This window comes from Homalodisca vitripennis, chromosome 4, assembly GCF_021130785.1.
Source record: "Homalodisca vitripennis isolate AUS2020 chromosome 4, UT_GWSS_2.1, whole genome shotgun sequence".
In the NCBI taxonomy this organism is placed as follows: Eukaryota; Metazoa; Arthropoda; class Insecta; order Hemiptera; family Cicadellidae; genus Homalodisca; species Homalodisca vitripennis.
Window position 1 is genome coordinate 29090679 of NC_060210.1, and position 16227 is coordinate 29106905.

The 16227-nt window shown below is 33.2% G+C and overlaps 1 protein-coding gene across 2 annotated transcripts in view; it reads left to right on the forward strand.

The window, feature by feature from the left end:
• Positions 1-16227, forward strand: part of LOC124359085 (growth hormone secretagogue receptor type 1-like) — a 459143-nt gene that overhangs the window by 189985 nt on the left and 252931 nt on the right. For both annotated transcript variants that reach the window (XM_046811520.1, XM_046811519.1), the window contains exon 4: positions 15999-16059. The gene's annotated coding sequence lies outside the window, so the exon portion shown is untranslated. The remainder of the gene's footprint in view (positions 1-15998; positions 16060-16227) is intronic.

Genomic DNA, 16227 nt, shown 5'->3' on the forward strand with positions numbered 1-16227 from the left:
TCTCTCACAATCCTTCCATAATGAAAAACAAACTTCGAACAATGAATTTTTCTAACATATTCTGTGCACTTATATCATTAGTAATTTATGTTTGTGTAGTTTCAAAAACATAATATATGCAAGGACTTGTTATAGAAGTTATATTTAAAGATAAATGTTGTAAAAGGTATTGCAAAATAATGGAAACTTACAGCTTTATATTTTTGGAGAATGCAGGAGGTAACCTTAAAGCAATAAACCAACAACATATCAAAGTGGTTGTAATGAAGCACCGAACTATTAGAGTAACTTTTCCAATATCACTTAACCTTCACCATAACATTAATTAACTATTCAATTATTTATTCTTTGCTTTTTGAAAGTGCTGTGTTAAATGCAATTAATTAAAGAATGCCATTATTGGAATAATTTAAACCTACAGTGACTCAACAAACATTAAATTAGTGACTTCATCCATTTTAGCGCGAGATAAAAACGGCCGATTTCCCATAAAATCGGCCACTTATAAAATTTTTAATATTATTTATTATTGAGAGAACGATAATGCTGAGATACGGTACTTAATGTTTGCTGTATCTATACAGCTTTACAACATTACATTGGTATCACACTTTAAAATTGGCCTTGTATAACACGTACAGAAATAAATAAAATATTTTAGTGAATATTCCTTCTTAAGATCAACGTTAAGCATAATACATAGATAGGGCTTATTTATTTACAATAATATTACATGTATTCATTATACGACTTAATTGTTTACGTTCATTACATATATTACAGTTTTTATTGTTTTTTCAAGTACAGTCCTAATATTGAAAACCAAATTTTGAACATTGCAAAATATATTTTATGAGTCTTTCCAAAGACAACAACGCTACTCTAAAACTCTTTTAGAATATATCTAATGTTTTGGTCTCTATCAGAAATCTTTCCTGATTGATTGATTGCTTTAAGATTGTTGACGTAGATTGTACGTTTCACTAATCTTACTGTGGTGTTGTAAGGGTCTATTTTAATACATCTATATGTCAGGTAGCTATGGTATTTACTAATTACTATGCGTTCATGGTTTAAATATTTAATTTTTGAATACAAAAAATTACTTTCCCCCCACAGACAAGAGTAAAAGAGATATGCAAAAACACGAAAGTAGAAACGCGAGATCAGCGCAGCGCAGCGGTTGCAAATAGCTCTCGACATGAGATCCGTATGGTTGGACCATTAAGAACATTCCCGTCACTTTTTGCTCACCAAATTGGCCAATAAATCCAAGCACAAAGGTCCACTGTCACAATACTTTACTGCTGTTCACTCTGTTCTATGAACTATGGTCTCAGTCGATCTCTTAGGGTTGATGTCAATTATTATTATTTTATAAAGACAAACCCTTAAAAATATTAGTTTTATCATTTTTAAATTTATTAAAATTATAAGAGTACGTATTTCTGAATTTTAATTTTGCACAAAATTATAAAAGTACTAACAGAAAAATTCAAATAACAAAGTAAAATCACCGCTGTACTCAAACTCAAACTCAAACTCAAAAATCTTTATTTTTACAGTTTTTCAACCATACAATAGTGTCAACCAAAAATAAACGAAGTAATCCAGTACAACAGTAATTACATATGATTATCACATTGCACATTTCTATGGGTTACAATAAGAAAAGAGCTATCTACAACTAGCTCGTTCCCATACCTATTTACATTCAATTCGTCATCAGGACAAGAAATCCCCGATGCTGTAACAACACCGCTGTAATAGAATTTTCTTTACCCCGTTTCCGAAAGAATTGAAATTATTCTCTGACTTGAGCTCCCCCGGTAGTGCATTGTAAAGCCTGATCCCATTATATTTAAGGTGGTGTTCATAAAAAGCAGTTTTATGCCTAGGAACAGAGATTTTTCCCGATTCCCGGAGATCGTAGATGTGTGGAAGAGTGTCAGACTTGAACAAAGGTAAGTTTCTATGGACATACTTGACAACATGTAGAATGTAAATGGATGGAAAAGTTAATATGTTGTTGTCAGTAAAAAGAGGTTTGCAAGAAGAACGCCATGATTTCCCAAATATTATTCTAATTGCTTTCTTTTGAAGCTTGAATAATACTTTGGTCCTTGTGCACTCAAAGCCCCAAATTTCAATGGCATATGATAAAGAAGGATACACAATGCCATAATAAGCAGCTAGTAAGACATCGGTACCAGCGAAAGCAGACAGGCGCCTCAACACAAAGATTCCCGAGCTAATCCTTTTACAGACCGCATCAACTTGCTGAGCAAAATTAAGACCTCTGTCAACGATGATCCCAAGAAACTTAATGTTAAGACATGGTTCGATTGCATCATCACCAATTTGAAACATTCTGTTATCATCACCGACAGAACTCGCAATCTTAAAGTCAACGACTTTAGTTTTTTCACTGTTTAAGAGTAAGCGGTTCTCCTGAAACCACTGCATTAAAGCACCTGTCTCCTCATAAATAGCAACCTCAAGTTCATTGTGATGCCGAGCTGAAATTGAAAAGGTAGTGTCGTCTGCAAAAAGGCAGACTTTTCCTCTAGTGACCTGTTTGGGTAGCTCATTCACAAAGAGAAGGAAGAGAATGGGACCAAGCACTGACCCCTGGGGAACTCCCCTAGAGACCAATGCCCGTGATGACCGAACCGATGTTAGACAGCCACTGCTATCCACATAAGGTATTTGAACCAATTGACCTCTTCCACCAAGATAGCTAGAAATCCACGAATGAGCGACACCTCTTAGTCCAAGACAAGACAGTCTACGTAACAGGATGTCATGATCAATCATGTCAAATGCTTTTGACAAGTCGAAAAAGATCCCAGTACTTTTCAAGCCAGAATCCAGGGACTGAACCACAGAAGAAACCAAACAATGCATGGCATCAGATGTCGATCTATTCTTCATAAACCCAAACTGATTCAAAGAAAACACCTGGTTTGAATTCATGAATGACAGGAGTCTTGTTAGGAATATGCGCTCAAACACCTTAGACAATGTGGAAGTGAGCAAGATGGGCCTATAGTTGTTACAGTCGTCCTTCTGTCCCCTTTTATGAACTGGTCTTATAATTGCATTTTTTAGTGATGAAGGGAACTGACCCAGGTTGAATGACAGGTTTATAAGATACGTAAGAGGTTTGACTATTGCATCAGCGACATGCTTCAATAGCTTTGGAGAGATTTCATCAGGTCCAGCAGAACTTTTAGGCTTTAGAGATCTAATTTCCCTCATCACCTCTTCTTCTGAGGTAGGAAAAATGAAGAGTGTTTTACTGATCATTTCCGGCTGTACAACTCCGTGCGACGACCCAATACTACTGCCTGTAGACATTGGTTGACCGATACTGGAATAAAATGAACTAAACACTTCAGCCACCAGATTGGGTTCCACCATCCTGGATCCTTTCTCGTCAGACAGATGGATGAAATAAGTTCGCTCACTGTTGGATGATTTAAGGTCGTTGATGATTTCCCACGTTGTCTTTGTTTTGTTGGTAGACTTCTGGATCCTATTTAACACAGCATCAGACTTGTGCTTACGAATCTCCTTTTTGTACATCCTTCTCAGTTGCCGGTATTCAGATCGGAGAGGGTGAGCTGCTTCTAGATGATTCGAGTCAGAATAGAGAGAATGCAGCTGATCCTTCATAGATAACAGTTGTGGAGTAAGTTTAGGTTTCAAAGTTGAGTTTCTACCTTTCATAGACTTCCTGAGTAAAGGGAAAGAAATATCAAAATAATATTTCAACTTATTCATGAAGACATCAAACAATGTATCAAGACCACCCAATTCAAAAACTTCACTCCAAAGCTCCCTTTTGAGATGAAAGTGGAAACTACGAATATTTTGCGGTGTGAATTGACGTGATAACCTGTACAAAGGGCCAGAGTTCAAGTCAGCGACAGAGAGGTTAAAAGTAGCTAACTGACCATGATGATCAGATAATGCGGTTAACACAACCTCACTGTTTACCAGCCGATCATCTATGTTAGTAAAAATGTTATCAATCACAGTCTTAGAGTTTTTTACCTCTCTAGTGTAGGATGTGATTGTATGACGCAGATCAAACGAGGCCATTGTGTGGAGAAATCTTTTACACCATGATGACGCAGATGACAAGTCTATATTAAAGTCGCCTACAACAACTAGGTGTTTTTCCTGATAAAAAACACTGTCTAAACAATCACTTATACTGCTCAGGAACTGTTCGCAATTATAGGTAGGAATCCTATAAACAGCTAAGACAAACATAGATTTGCCGCATGCCAGTCTCACCCTGGCACCAGCCATTTGGCAGAAGTCTTCAACGCAAAATCTAGACACATCAACAGCCTCCGACTCAATGTGGCATCCAGTCAATATGCAGACTCCACCTTTTAGCCGGGCCTCACGACAGTATGATGACACAACCTTGAAGTCAGGTAAACTAAAACAATTAAGCTGCTCGCTAGTCAAGTTATGTTCAGTCAAACATACTACGTCATGACTTTCACATTGAAGATGGATCTGAAGTAGATCGGCATTAGATTTAAGCCCACAAATGTTTTGGTGGAAAACAACAATTGGCCTCTCCCGGCCATCCCTGGCATGACCATTCGAAGCAAGGGAAGTACAAGGAGAGACGTCACAAAGCGTGCATCTGCAGCAGAGTGAATTTGAAAACTGCACACCTGTGAAATTGAGAAAATATGCAGGTATTGCACATACCACAAGAAACTTTTTTCCATTTATGATACGTAATACTGATTTCCTAACAATGTAGTAATTCCATTTGTGGGGTTGTCTCGAGTGGCGTCGACCAAAAAATAAATTATATTGGAAAAATGTTGGTTTACTTTGTACTAGTAAACTAGGTAACTTTTCCAATTGCTTCAAGAGTCTTCAATAAGTTCCATTTTTGTAGTATTGACATTTCCTATACACGAACTAACTAGTTCTCCTGTCTACTACTGATTATCAGATTACAGTTACACCCCGACTACCACATTTTAGGCTACCTGCTAACTTAAAAATATTATTTTTATTGAATGAATATGCATTTTATTTGTAGCAAAATATAGAATAATTGCATGATCCATTAATGGAAACATTTAAAAATTGTATTGACTTTTAACTTGACAGTTGCAAAATTTGCAAAATGTTTCTTAATTTTTTCATTTATACACATGAAGTGATGTAATATTTCTAAAATATTTATTAAAAAATATTTGAATATATACTTAAATGGTATCGCCACATAAATTCTATATATAGATGTTTACTCTTATAAACAAAAAATAATAAAAAACCTTATTGAAGATGTTTTTTATTTATACGTTATTTACTATCTTAACTGTAGTGCAGTTTGGAGGATTCACTAATAAACTTATTAGCTATTCCATATAAGTGTAAAAATGTAGGATACACTGTCGACTTAGATTTTGACGTTTTATTGTTCTGAAGCCGGAAAATGTGGTTTATTGCACAATAATCAGTTGCTGATTGAGTCACAACCCTAATAGATAACTTTCCCGAAGAAAAAAAAGGATAAAGTTGCTCTATTATTCCATGAAGAACTATACTCATTTAAAGTTCGAAACTTTAGACAATTTTGTAACTATGCTTGAATGAAAACGGTTAAATCTACGATTGTAAGATACTACAGTGTATATGAACTTTACATTCACATATTTCTTAACTATTTATGACTTAAGAAACTACATTTTAAAATATGCTTCAATAAAATATGTTTTATAGTAAAATGTCACTATTAGTAAATTATTAGAAGTGTTTTTTTCTTGTTCTTATAAATAATTAACAAAGGTCTACTGTGGTTGAAATTAAAGTAATAACTCAATTGGCTTCGGATTGCAATAATATATATTTACAATAATACTCGTATACCAATTTCATATTTCTACAACGACATAAACAATATTTCAATTATTCTCTATTAATTGATGAAAGAAAAGTCATATTTGTTTCTCCATTTATAAATCTATCTTCATCAAAACTGTGTGTACATATGACTAAAAATCTGTACAAGTTTGAAAATGTTACTCTTTCAGTTGTAGTGATCCATACTCTTGTAGTGGATTTATCCTCTTATAGTGAATAATCATTTTGTGGTGAGCAATCGACTTGTAGTAAACCATTTTATTGGAGTGAACCATCATCTTGTGATAAACCACACATCAATCCATCATCTTATAGTGAGCCATACTCTTGTTGGGAGCCATCTAACCCAGAAAAGAGCACGTCGAATCTTCCAAGAATTAGAGTGGCAAACAATAGTTAAATTGGCTGTTAACCTTAATGCTATATTTCATTTTTAACGTATATTTATTGTAACCAATCTAAGAACCCTGAACAGGCTAAAACACTATACCACTTAGAAATCAATACTTTTCAGTTTTTTCTACCAAATAATATCAATGGATATCATATTAAATGAACACTATATATCGGTAAGAACCGCGAACAATAGCTTATATAAATTAGCAATTACAGCTAGTGAACTGAATCGCTTAAATTTGTGTTTAAAGTATCTAGATATTCTTAATTAACTGACACATCACTGTAGTATTATCCACACATTTTTTAAACTATAATGAATAAAGTATCAGAGTTAATTATTTTTTCAGAAATCGGTACATATTTCATGTTTGGTGTAGAGAATATCGGAAACTAGCAGTTGTTTCCCACGATCCCGTCCGCACCAGGCCATATTGTAATTTATGGTAAACCTTGTTGATTAGACCTAATTTCCTAAATAATGAATAACTGCTTTTTTAAGAATTGAAAAGTCATCGGGGTCACGAAAAAAGGGTAAGATTAGTATGCCTCAACAAAACACCAAGATGTTACAAGGTGCCAGTAACAGACCAAAGCAGACGAAAGAAACTCTTTGCTATTCATGTCTCGAACTGTGGGAGCTGGGTTTACACTATATATAATTTCATGTACCACAGATATTTTATATCAGCATGCTTTACGTGCATTACTTGAATATTCAAGACCGTTTTATCCCCAAAGAAGAGCCACCTTTGTTATGTGATGTAGGAAACGCTTAGGTATCAACGTAAATGTCGCGCCTTAGTTTTACAGCATAATAATTGGAGATCGCACATCACAAAATTCAACAACAGCCGTGATATAATACATATTTGAAACTAGCAGTTACCCACGCCTTTGCACGCAATGTCGTAGGCTTTACATGTGTATGAGTCAATTATATTTACGATGACAAGATTGAACTTGTCTTGTTGCTACGATTAAGGAAAACACTCAAAAAGTAATTATTTATGGCCATTATAATTTACTCCGGCCTTAGTGCATTTTGTGCCATAGTTGATTTTGCCTTGCTTTCCCGATCGCGAAAGAAATATACACACATACGCAGGTCTGAGAAGCCTACTTTTGTCTAAAGAAAACTAAAATGTGTTTTATAAAAGCCTTTAAATGTACTGTAAAAGTTAGATACTTTGTTGATACAAAGTAAGTTACTTTGTATTTGATATTTGCATTAAAGTACACACAGACACTGCAAACTTAATATTTAAAAAAATGGACATTTAAGATTAAATTTTTACTAAAAGTTTTAAATTTCTTATAGATATAAATTATTATAGTCTCTGGTTAACGTATAAGCCTATTCCTATTTCAAAAATCCCTCTGGGATACGCCCAATGGTTTTTAAAGTTAATAAAAATCCCATCTTAGTCTCGAAAATTCCGTTAAAACAAACCGATTTTATTAATTGAAAGAGCCTGTTGAATATGTAATGAATGTGTAACTAAATATTTCTTACTTTGTACTCAATAGTGGTTTGCAGAAAATTTTGAAATAAAAATTGTTGTTCCTATAAAGCTTACTTACAAGAATATAAATTTAAACAAATTTATAATAGCTGTTAAATTTATTAAACATATGATTGTGCTTGTAACAAAAGTGTTTACAAAAAATAGTTAAATACATTCAACAGGCTCTTTGAATTAATCAAATTGGTTTGTTTTAATGGAATTTTGGAAACTAAGATGGGATTTTTATTAACCTTTAAAACCATTGGGCGTATCATAGGGGGATTTTTGAAATAGGAATAGGCTTATATGTTAAACCAGAGACTCTATTAATTTATATCCATAATTGTGTACGTTTAAGTTTTTATGTCATTGAGAAACAAATTCTAACATACGGATAGGCATCATTAGATTTTTATATACTAGTATAAAAAGTAATAAACCAACAAAGACTGTATGTATCTTTATACAACTGCCAAAAATTTGAAAATATAGTGTTGTTAACTATATTTAATGAATACACAATAATATGAATGAAAGAGTTAAATTATGGTAATTGCATCATAAAAGTAGCTAAAGAGCATTAACGCAGGTGGTGAAAAGTACACTTGGTGAATTATACTATGTGATGATGTATATTAAAAGTTGTACGCCTTATAAAATTATGAATGATAAGTGTGTTTAATGTACTCTGAGATGTAATTCAATGGAAACACTTAATGCAACCCATGTTCCAAGTTTATAAAATATTAAAAAACTTTTAATCATAAGTTCACATAAGTTTTTATTATTCATTACTTATTAAGTTCTATTAAGTTTGTAACGATTTCAGAATTGTTTATATCGAATTTTAATAACTTAAGGTGGTTCCGAATGAGTTTATTGCTTCATTTAAAGCTTTTTAGATGTTTTAAATATGTATATTTCTACAAAAAAACTATGAGTATTGAGTTTTAAGGTATGCGTCCTTCAATTTTGAATTAGCAATATTTAAAATATTATAATAACTTAGAATTTTTGTGATTAAGATGTTCAAGGAGTAGTGTCTAAAGTTTAATAACGTAGATTATTAAATTTTATCTGTAAAAACACCTTCTGAGCTGTATGTTGTCACTCATTTCAAGTCAACGACAGATTTATTACTTAAAGTGGAATATTTATTAGTACCAGTCTGTCTGGCTGCTTCGCAGCAGGTTTCATCGAGAATTTACTCATCTACAACTGTGCCAAGAATCGCAAATGTGCCCTAGCGTCTCTTATATCATTTATGGTAACCGTAAGAAATCCTAATATGTGCATTTGATAACATCTATGTGAGATTTGAAAAACTTTAAAATATTTAATAAATACTAGGTTTGCAAATAATATTTTACTTCCGTTCACACAGTTCCCACAAAAACCAACACAGTTTGACAAGATGAGCTGAGGTTGCCAGAGGAAGTAATTATATGAATGGGTAGAGGGAATGTTTCCTCAACAACCCCGCAGCTAAGATTCCTGCCCTCAACTGTTGATTCAAGACAAAATTGAGTTTGACTTTCAGACTTAGTGAAACCCTCAACCATCACTCCGAGGCTAAGGCGATATTTGTTAATCTTCATCTCACCACATGGAACAACAGGGTTACCACGTTTATCCTTGTTTGACGTTATATTAGTGCTTCTTAATTTGACATTAAAACCACTATGACTTTTTCCATTACAATACAATATTGAAGAATTGTTCTGTATCAGTGAGTGATTGTACAGCCTAAATCTAACTTTTTAAATGATGAACTCTCTCTACTGTTGAAGATAATACTTACTAAACTCGAATAAAAGACAACCGAGGTGTGAAGAAGATAAGAGCCCAAACTTCTCCAGAGGCATCCAACAAAGATAAAGGTTCATTATTTTTTTATATATATATATATATATATATATATATACCTTTATATATATATTAATCTTCAATAAGAATTCTTCAATTATTGTAATAAACATTTTCTATATTTCGGCTTAAGCCGTCTTCAGGAAATTACAAAAATATATATAAATATATAAGAACAGAATAAACATATATGAAAAATAAGAATCTTTATTTTTTATATATATATATGTGTGTCAAAACAAATTTTTGAAAAACTATTTCACAAACTCATGTTATTTCGACCATGTCATAATTTTCGAAACACAAAATTATTAAAGGGTACTATTTTACTTATTTATATTTACACAAATTATTGACTATGTTTAAATGACGTAGTTTGAATGTTCCATTACATACGTCTATCAATATCTTTAGAAGTACAACGTGTATCAAAATGAATGACCTGATTTTAAAACTCAATATCTATTGCTAAAAATGTACTAAAAAAATAATATTTATTGCAAAATACTCACAAAATCTTAAAGTTTTAAGTTCATTTTCCCACAGGATGGAGCTCCGCCTCACTGGCACAACAATGTTCGGCAGCTTCTCAACACTCTGCCCCATCGCTGGATAGGGCGCACGGGACCTCGAGACCATGCCCTTCATTCTTGGCCTCCAAGATCACCAGACTTGACCCCATGCGACTTTTTCTTGTGGGGATATGTGAAGGAAAAAGTGTTTGTTCCCCCTCTAACTCATGACATCGAAGAACTAAAGAACAGAATAACTGTCGCAATAAGGTCTGTGAACGCAGATACGTTGTGTAAGGTTTATGAGGAATTTAGCTATCGTCTGGATGTTGTTCGTGCTGCTGCTGGTGGACATATAAAACATTTGTAATAACATACCTAAAACTTTAAGATTTTGTGAGTATTTTGCAATAAATATTATTTTTGTAGTACATTTTTAGCAATAGATATTGAGTTTTAAAATCAGGTCATTCATTTTGATACACACTGTATTTTATTACTTTTTATATTACAACCATTAGCCTACCTAATCAGTCAACTACTTTAGAAATGTTTGATGTTTAGAAATGTAGAAACACTCGTTAGTACTACAAATTAGAGCGGAATAAATTACTTCGTACAGTCAAATTACAAAGTATGGAGAACTAAAGCTCCGAGATATAATTAAGCACCCCATCTGTCACTAGTTACTAACTTTAGTTAATTAAAACAAAAGTTCCAAATCGAGTTGAACAGCCTTTAGTCTAGCTGGTGCCTTTTACAATTTGTCCCTGGGATGTTTACAGATTACTAGTCACTGAATGTAGCGAAAAACATTTTTAAAGAATATATCTTATTTAACACTGTTTTAAATTACCTCAAACTAAACTGGCATTCATTCCGATGGTAATAAGCTGAAGTGGCAGAGTTTTCCTTCAAACTTGTGTTTCAGTTAATTTTAAACTATACTATTACATTCACGGAATGAGTAGTTAACGCTGGAAAATACCAATTTTAATACATTATTTTAATTTATATAGATTTTACATCTTATGGTACAACTTAAAATGAATTTGGTATACAAATGTACTTGAATGTGTGTAAAGTTTTGATTTGAATAGAGGATGGCATCAACTATAGTTAACCGATTTGTTTGGTTTCATACAGTAGGTATAGTTTATGAAATGATTTTCTTATACAAAAAATCAACTATACTTACGAAATATGATTAATGACTTTCAATTTTTTGATATTGACAAACGTGGCAAGCCACTTTTTTCTGTCATGCGTATTGAAATGTCACTGTTTTAAGGGATTTGTTTTACAGTAACCAAAATAATTTTGGAAATAATAGTCCGAACCTAATTGTCTCACTGAGGCTAATTACTTGGACCCGTTAACAGATTTCACTACTGATGCGCTGTGTTCCATCCCTTGTAGTCCTAGGTCTGGATGTAAGTTCGCACTGTCAACAGGGTCGCAGGAAAATTTCTTATCTGTGAATTTCTGTGTTTGGTCCGATTTTCAAATCATAATGGTATATTCAAGGACGTGTTTCTTTTCCCGTTTATTTATATCTTAAGAAATCACCTTGTGGTTCTATTTATTCATTTATTGAAAGTTTGGTCTTATTGCGCGGTTTTTTCTAAAATTTCCATCGTAATTGTTTAACATAATTCCCCGAAAACCAATCCCTACCGCCTAACTCATCCCCGTCTCCGTCTCAAAATTAAGACATTTTTCATTTTCTTTATTTTTTCATTTCGTAAATATAATTTATCACAATCACACCATAGTTTTAAAATGAACTTAATTAATAAAACATGCATGTAAACAAGTAAAATATTTAGCGTACTTACCAAGGAAAGCGTGCTCATACAAACACAAGTTTAACATTATCACCTTAGGTTTTTATAAGTACAAGTAAAGAACTGCAAGATATCTATACAAAACATAGGCCGGATGAACTGATGGCTGTTGTCGCTGGGAAGGGTGAGGAGAGCTAGGGGGTGGGGGTGTCTGACGTGGTTTTATCCAAATGCATGTACTTTGATATCTTATATCGAATGTTATGTTTGTAATGGTTATATCACTTTAAGTAAGAACGGTTTTATATTATTCACCGTTATTATGCATCGAGAACCTCTAAACAACTGTTTTATTGACTTCTAAAAAACCCACAATTGGAAGAAATAAATTAATAATTGTGATAATTCCTACTAACAACAGTGAGTCAAAAATATGTGTTAATATTAAAACCAAATTGCCCCTACTTGTACAGTCAGGTAATTTACAACCAGGTGGTTGTTTCAATCGTATTTTTTTTACTAACAAACAACTGGATAAATTTCATTACCGTGTCGAGGTTGTGTATTCAGCGAGGTCGATTATCAGCCTCGCACACTTAGACCCCGTCTCGACTCGCCACACCACCGCCCAGTGCTAGAAGCTTGTTGAAGTCCTGCCCCACCTGACCCGAGGTGTTAGATGTCGACGTATAAATCCCCAGGTCAGTGTTGCCAGTAAATCTGTGTAACCTTACACTGCAACGTTGGTACGCCTGTACGACATAAACATGTCTCCACGGTGCTGGCCGGCCACAGCCCCTACACTACTTAGTGTCCCGGAAATATACATTTGTGTCAGCTGTAAATGTGACTCTCGCATGTTACACACCTGCTCCTGCATCCTTCTGTAGGCTCTCTCCGTCTTTTACTCTTGTCCTCTAGTTTAAAACTACAATATAGCCTATGCAACTTGTATTCTACAAATGGCATCCATGATATTTTGAACTACGATTGATTGAACTAAGTGTAATTTTCATGAAGCGCTAAAATCGTAGATGACTAATACGTCTGATTTAAAAAATAAAAAATGTAAACGTTGATCACAGATTTTGAGTTAATTACACTTAGACAATGTTTTAATTGGTTGAAGTAACACAGATTTTAAGAGTACTTGCAGATTAAATAATAAAGCATTAATTATTTTTAGGAAAAGCCTACATTTAAATAAATAAATGAAATGTGATGTGAATCCCTTTCTTAATTAAGTGCCTGCTAGCGGAGAAAACTAATTTTGCTTCCCCGTTTTGACCTGCCATTTATTAAATATCTATTTCTTTAAAGTATATTTCATAGCAGTTCTTTTTACAAAATTTACAGTTTTGCTACCTTAACTTTAATTTGTTTCATAATTTTAAATTTTACTTCAAAGTAATTTTAGTTTGAATTATGAATATTTCAGTACGAGTTTTTCAGATTTCAGTGGTAATGAAAATAAATAAAGTGTAATTAAGTTAAAAATGACTCTTTGTAGCTTGAGATCACTGATGTTACCACAAAGGACAACAGAGGATTTAATTAAAAAGTTAGCGAAACGAGACACCACCGGAAGCGTTTGTTACCCTCTAAATATACGAATCTGGTTACCAAATTATCATTTGTTTTAATTAACGGTACACTAAAATTAAACACTAATGACAGTTTCGAAATCTAAAGTTTAGTAAAAAGTATTTGTTTTATCTAGCAAACTTTAACACCTTTTAAATCACCTTCTTTAAATCTGTTGGGTTCCCAATAAAATTAGTGAATAAAACAGATGTTTTAAAACCTACGAAATGGAATATAAGCTTTAAAATTTTAAATATAGTTTACTGTTGTTAAAGTACGATGTAATACAATTATTAGAAATTTACAAATGTATGAAGTAACTGTGAAGGCATATATAACTTTTACCAAATAAAACATGGACAGGAAGGATTCAAGCAGCCAACATTCTAAGGATTAAGGAGATATCTGACTCGTCCATGTGCACAATGTCGCTCCCAGCAGCCACGCAGATCAGGACGACCGAGACTACGAGCACGAGTTCTGTCCTGAACCATAACAACATGACCAGGAGAATCACTGTGAACAACACACACTTGAGCAAGATAGTCCCCAAGTATTCACGGTGCGTGTCTCGGACATCTGTCTCCTCGTCGTCCGCCATCGAGTGCTAGGGATCGTAAATCTTATGACAAATTTGTAAAATATTTCACAGCGCTTGTTGCTTTGCAACAGGTTAATAATAAGCCATTATCGACATACCGTTTTGAAAATACTCAGTACTTGAACTCACGTTTTTATGGGGGCTTCTCTATTCTTTTCTTTTCTCCCAACTGGATACTAAAGTTAAGTTTTTAATACAGTTTTTGAAATGTAACTATCCCAATTCTTTTTTCTTATAAAACAAGTTGAAGGGTAAAGTGAAAATGAAAAAATGAAAATGAAAAATGACTTTATTAGAGGCGAAGTTAGGACTATAAAGTCCTCTCTACCACTTAACCTCATAAAAATTAAACTAACATATATATATATGAATACATTTATAACTAAAACTTAGTCTATTTATTTACACTATATATTAAATGAATCTTAAAATAAAAACAATCATCAATAATTAGTGTAACTATATACAAATTTACAATAATATCGCAAGACACACACTCGCATTCATTCAACTTGCATGCAATTGCCCTAAGTACCGCACACCAAAGCCGCCAATCGCTATACCCCCTGAGCCCCCAGCATCAAGGCCCTGACCTCCGCCCCAAAGCGAGCGCGCTTATCGATGGCTCTGATGTTCACGGGTAAAGCATTCCACAATCGACAGGCAGAAACTGTAAACGATTTGCTAAAGGTAGTTGTTCGATGAATTGGGATAGATAATAAGGATGTACCCCTCCTTGTACTTCTTTCACTTATTTCAGACATAAATCGAAAGTTGTTTGAAAGATAACTAGGACAATTTGTATTTAAAAGAGCGTGCAACAGAATGAGTGAGTGATAGTCTCGAAGGTCTTGTAATTTTAAGATAGATAATTGATTGAAGTAGGGCGTTACGTGATCATCACGTCTGAGATTGAAAATGAACCTAATGCAAAAGTTCTGAGCACGCTGGAGTCTAAGTGGGACTACATGTTTAACTACATTTTATAAAAGTACTCATGCAAACTTTACAATACTTGTTAGCAACTTGAGCGATCTAAATGGGTCAACTGTGTCTAAAATGTCTGACACTGTGAACTATACATTGCTTAGAATAAATCCAGTCATATTGATATATTGGCTGATGGAGGGTATATTAAAGAACAAATATAAAAACGTTCAAAGAAAGGGTAAAGGTAATTCTTTTCGTGACCAGACAGCGCTGACGACATAATAATAATATTTTAGACGGTATAATGCGATGAATAATAAAAGAGTATTAAGAGTATTTCTCTAGACAATAGTTTAATAGTTCACAATGTTCAACAGCTTGTATTGTATACTTGTATAGAGACAGTCGGCATTGGACAACAATGTACATGCTAGTTCACAGCTTTGTCGCTAGGATCTCTGGTATCTTTCTAGACCCGTTACTGTTATAGAACTGATCTATAGTTTACCGTTATGTATTGCAGAGTTGGGATATTTATTTAAGAAACGTGTCATGTTAAGGAGTAAAAAAGATGCCATATACATTCTCATATTTGGATTTTCTTATGTTTTAATAAATATATATAAATGTTTAATAACCTAATATCTATTTAACATATTTTATTGTCAACATGTTGCTGTACCTACTGTAGTAAATAAGATATAAGTTACTGTATTTTAGTATGTGGTTTATACCAAAACCACAATTAAATTGGTATGATTTTTGACAAACTCAAGTCTGATGCCTGTTTTTAAAACATTTGGTGAACTAGTTAATACACAGTGCTAAACTAGTGTTAGATTTGACATAGTAAAACACACATATCTTTACAGCATATTTAAAAATAATTCAATTCATATTGTTACAGGAAATATGAAGAAACAAGCTCTCTTCTTTAGTGGATAAAGTCTCTTTTCACTTTAGATTCGGTGAGTAACTATTTCAAAGTTTTGTGCTGACACACTTACACTGTATAAAGAGTTTTCATTAATAAATGTTATATAGTATATAGTAAATATATAGTTCACGATTTCTAAAGATCATTTATAAATCATTATATTGTTATATAAATGCCTGATGGACTGTGAATACAAATA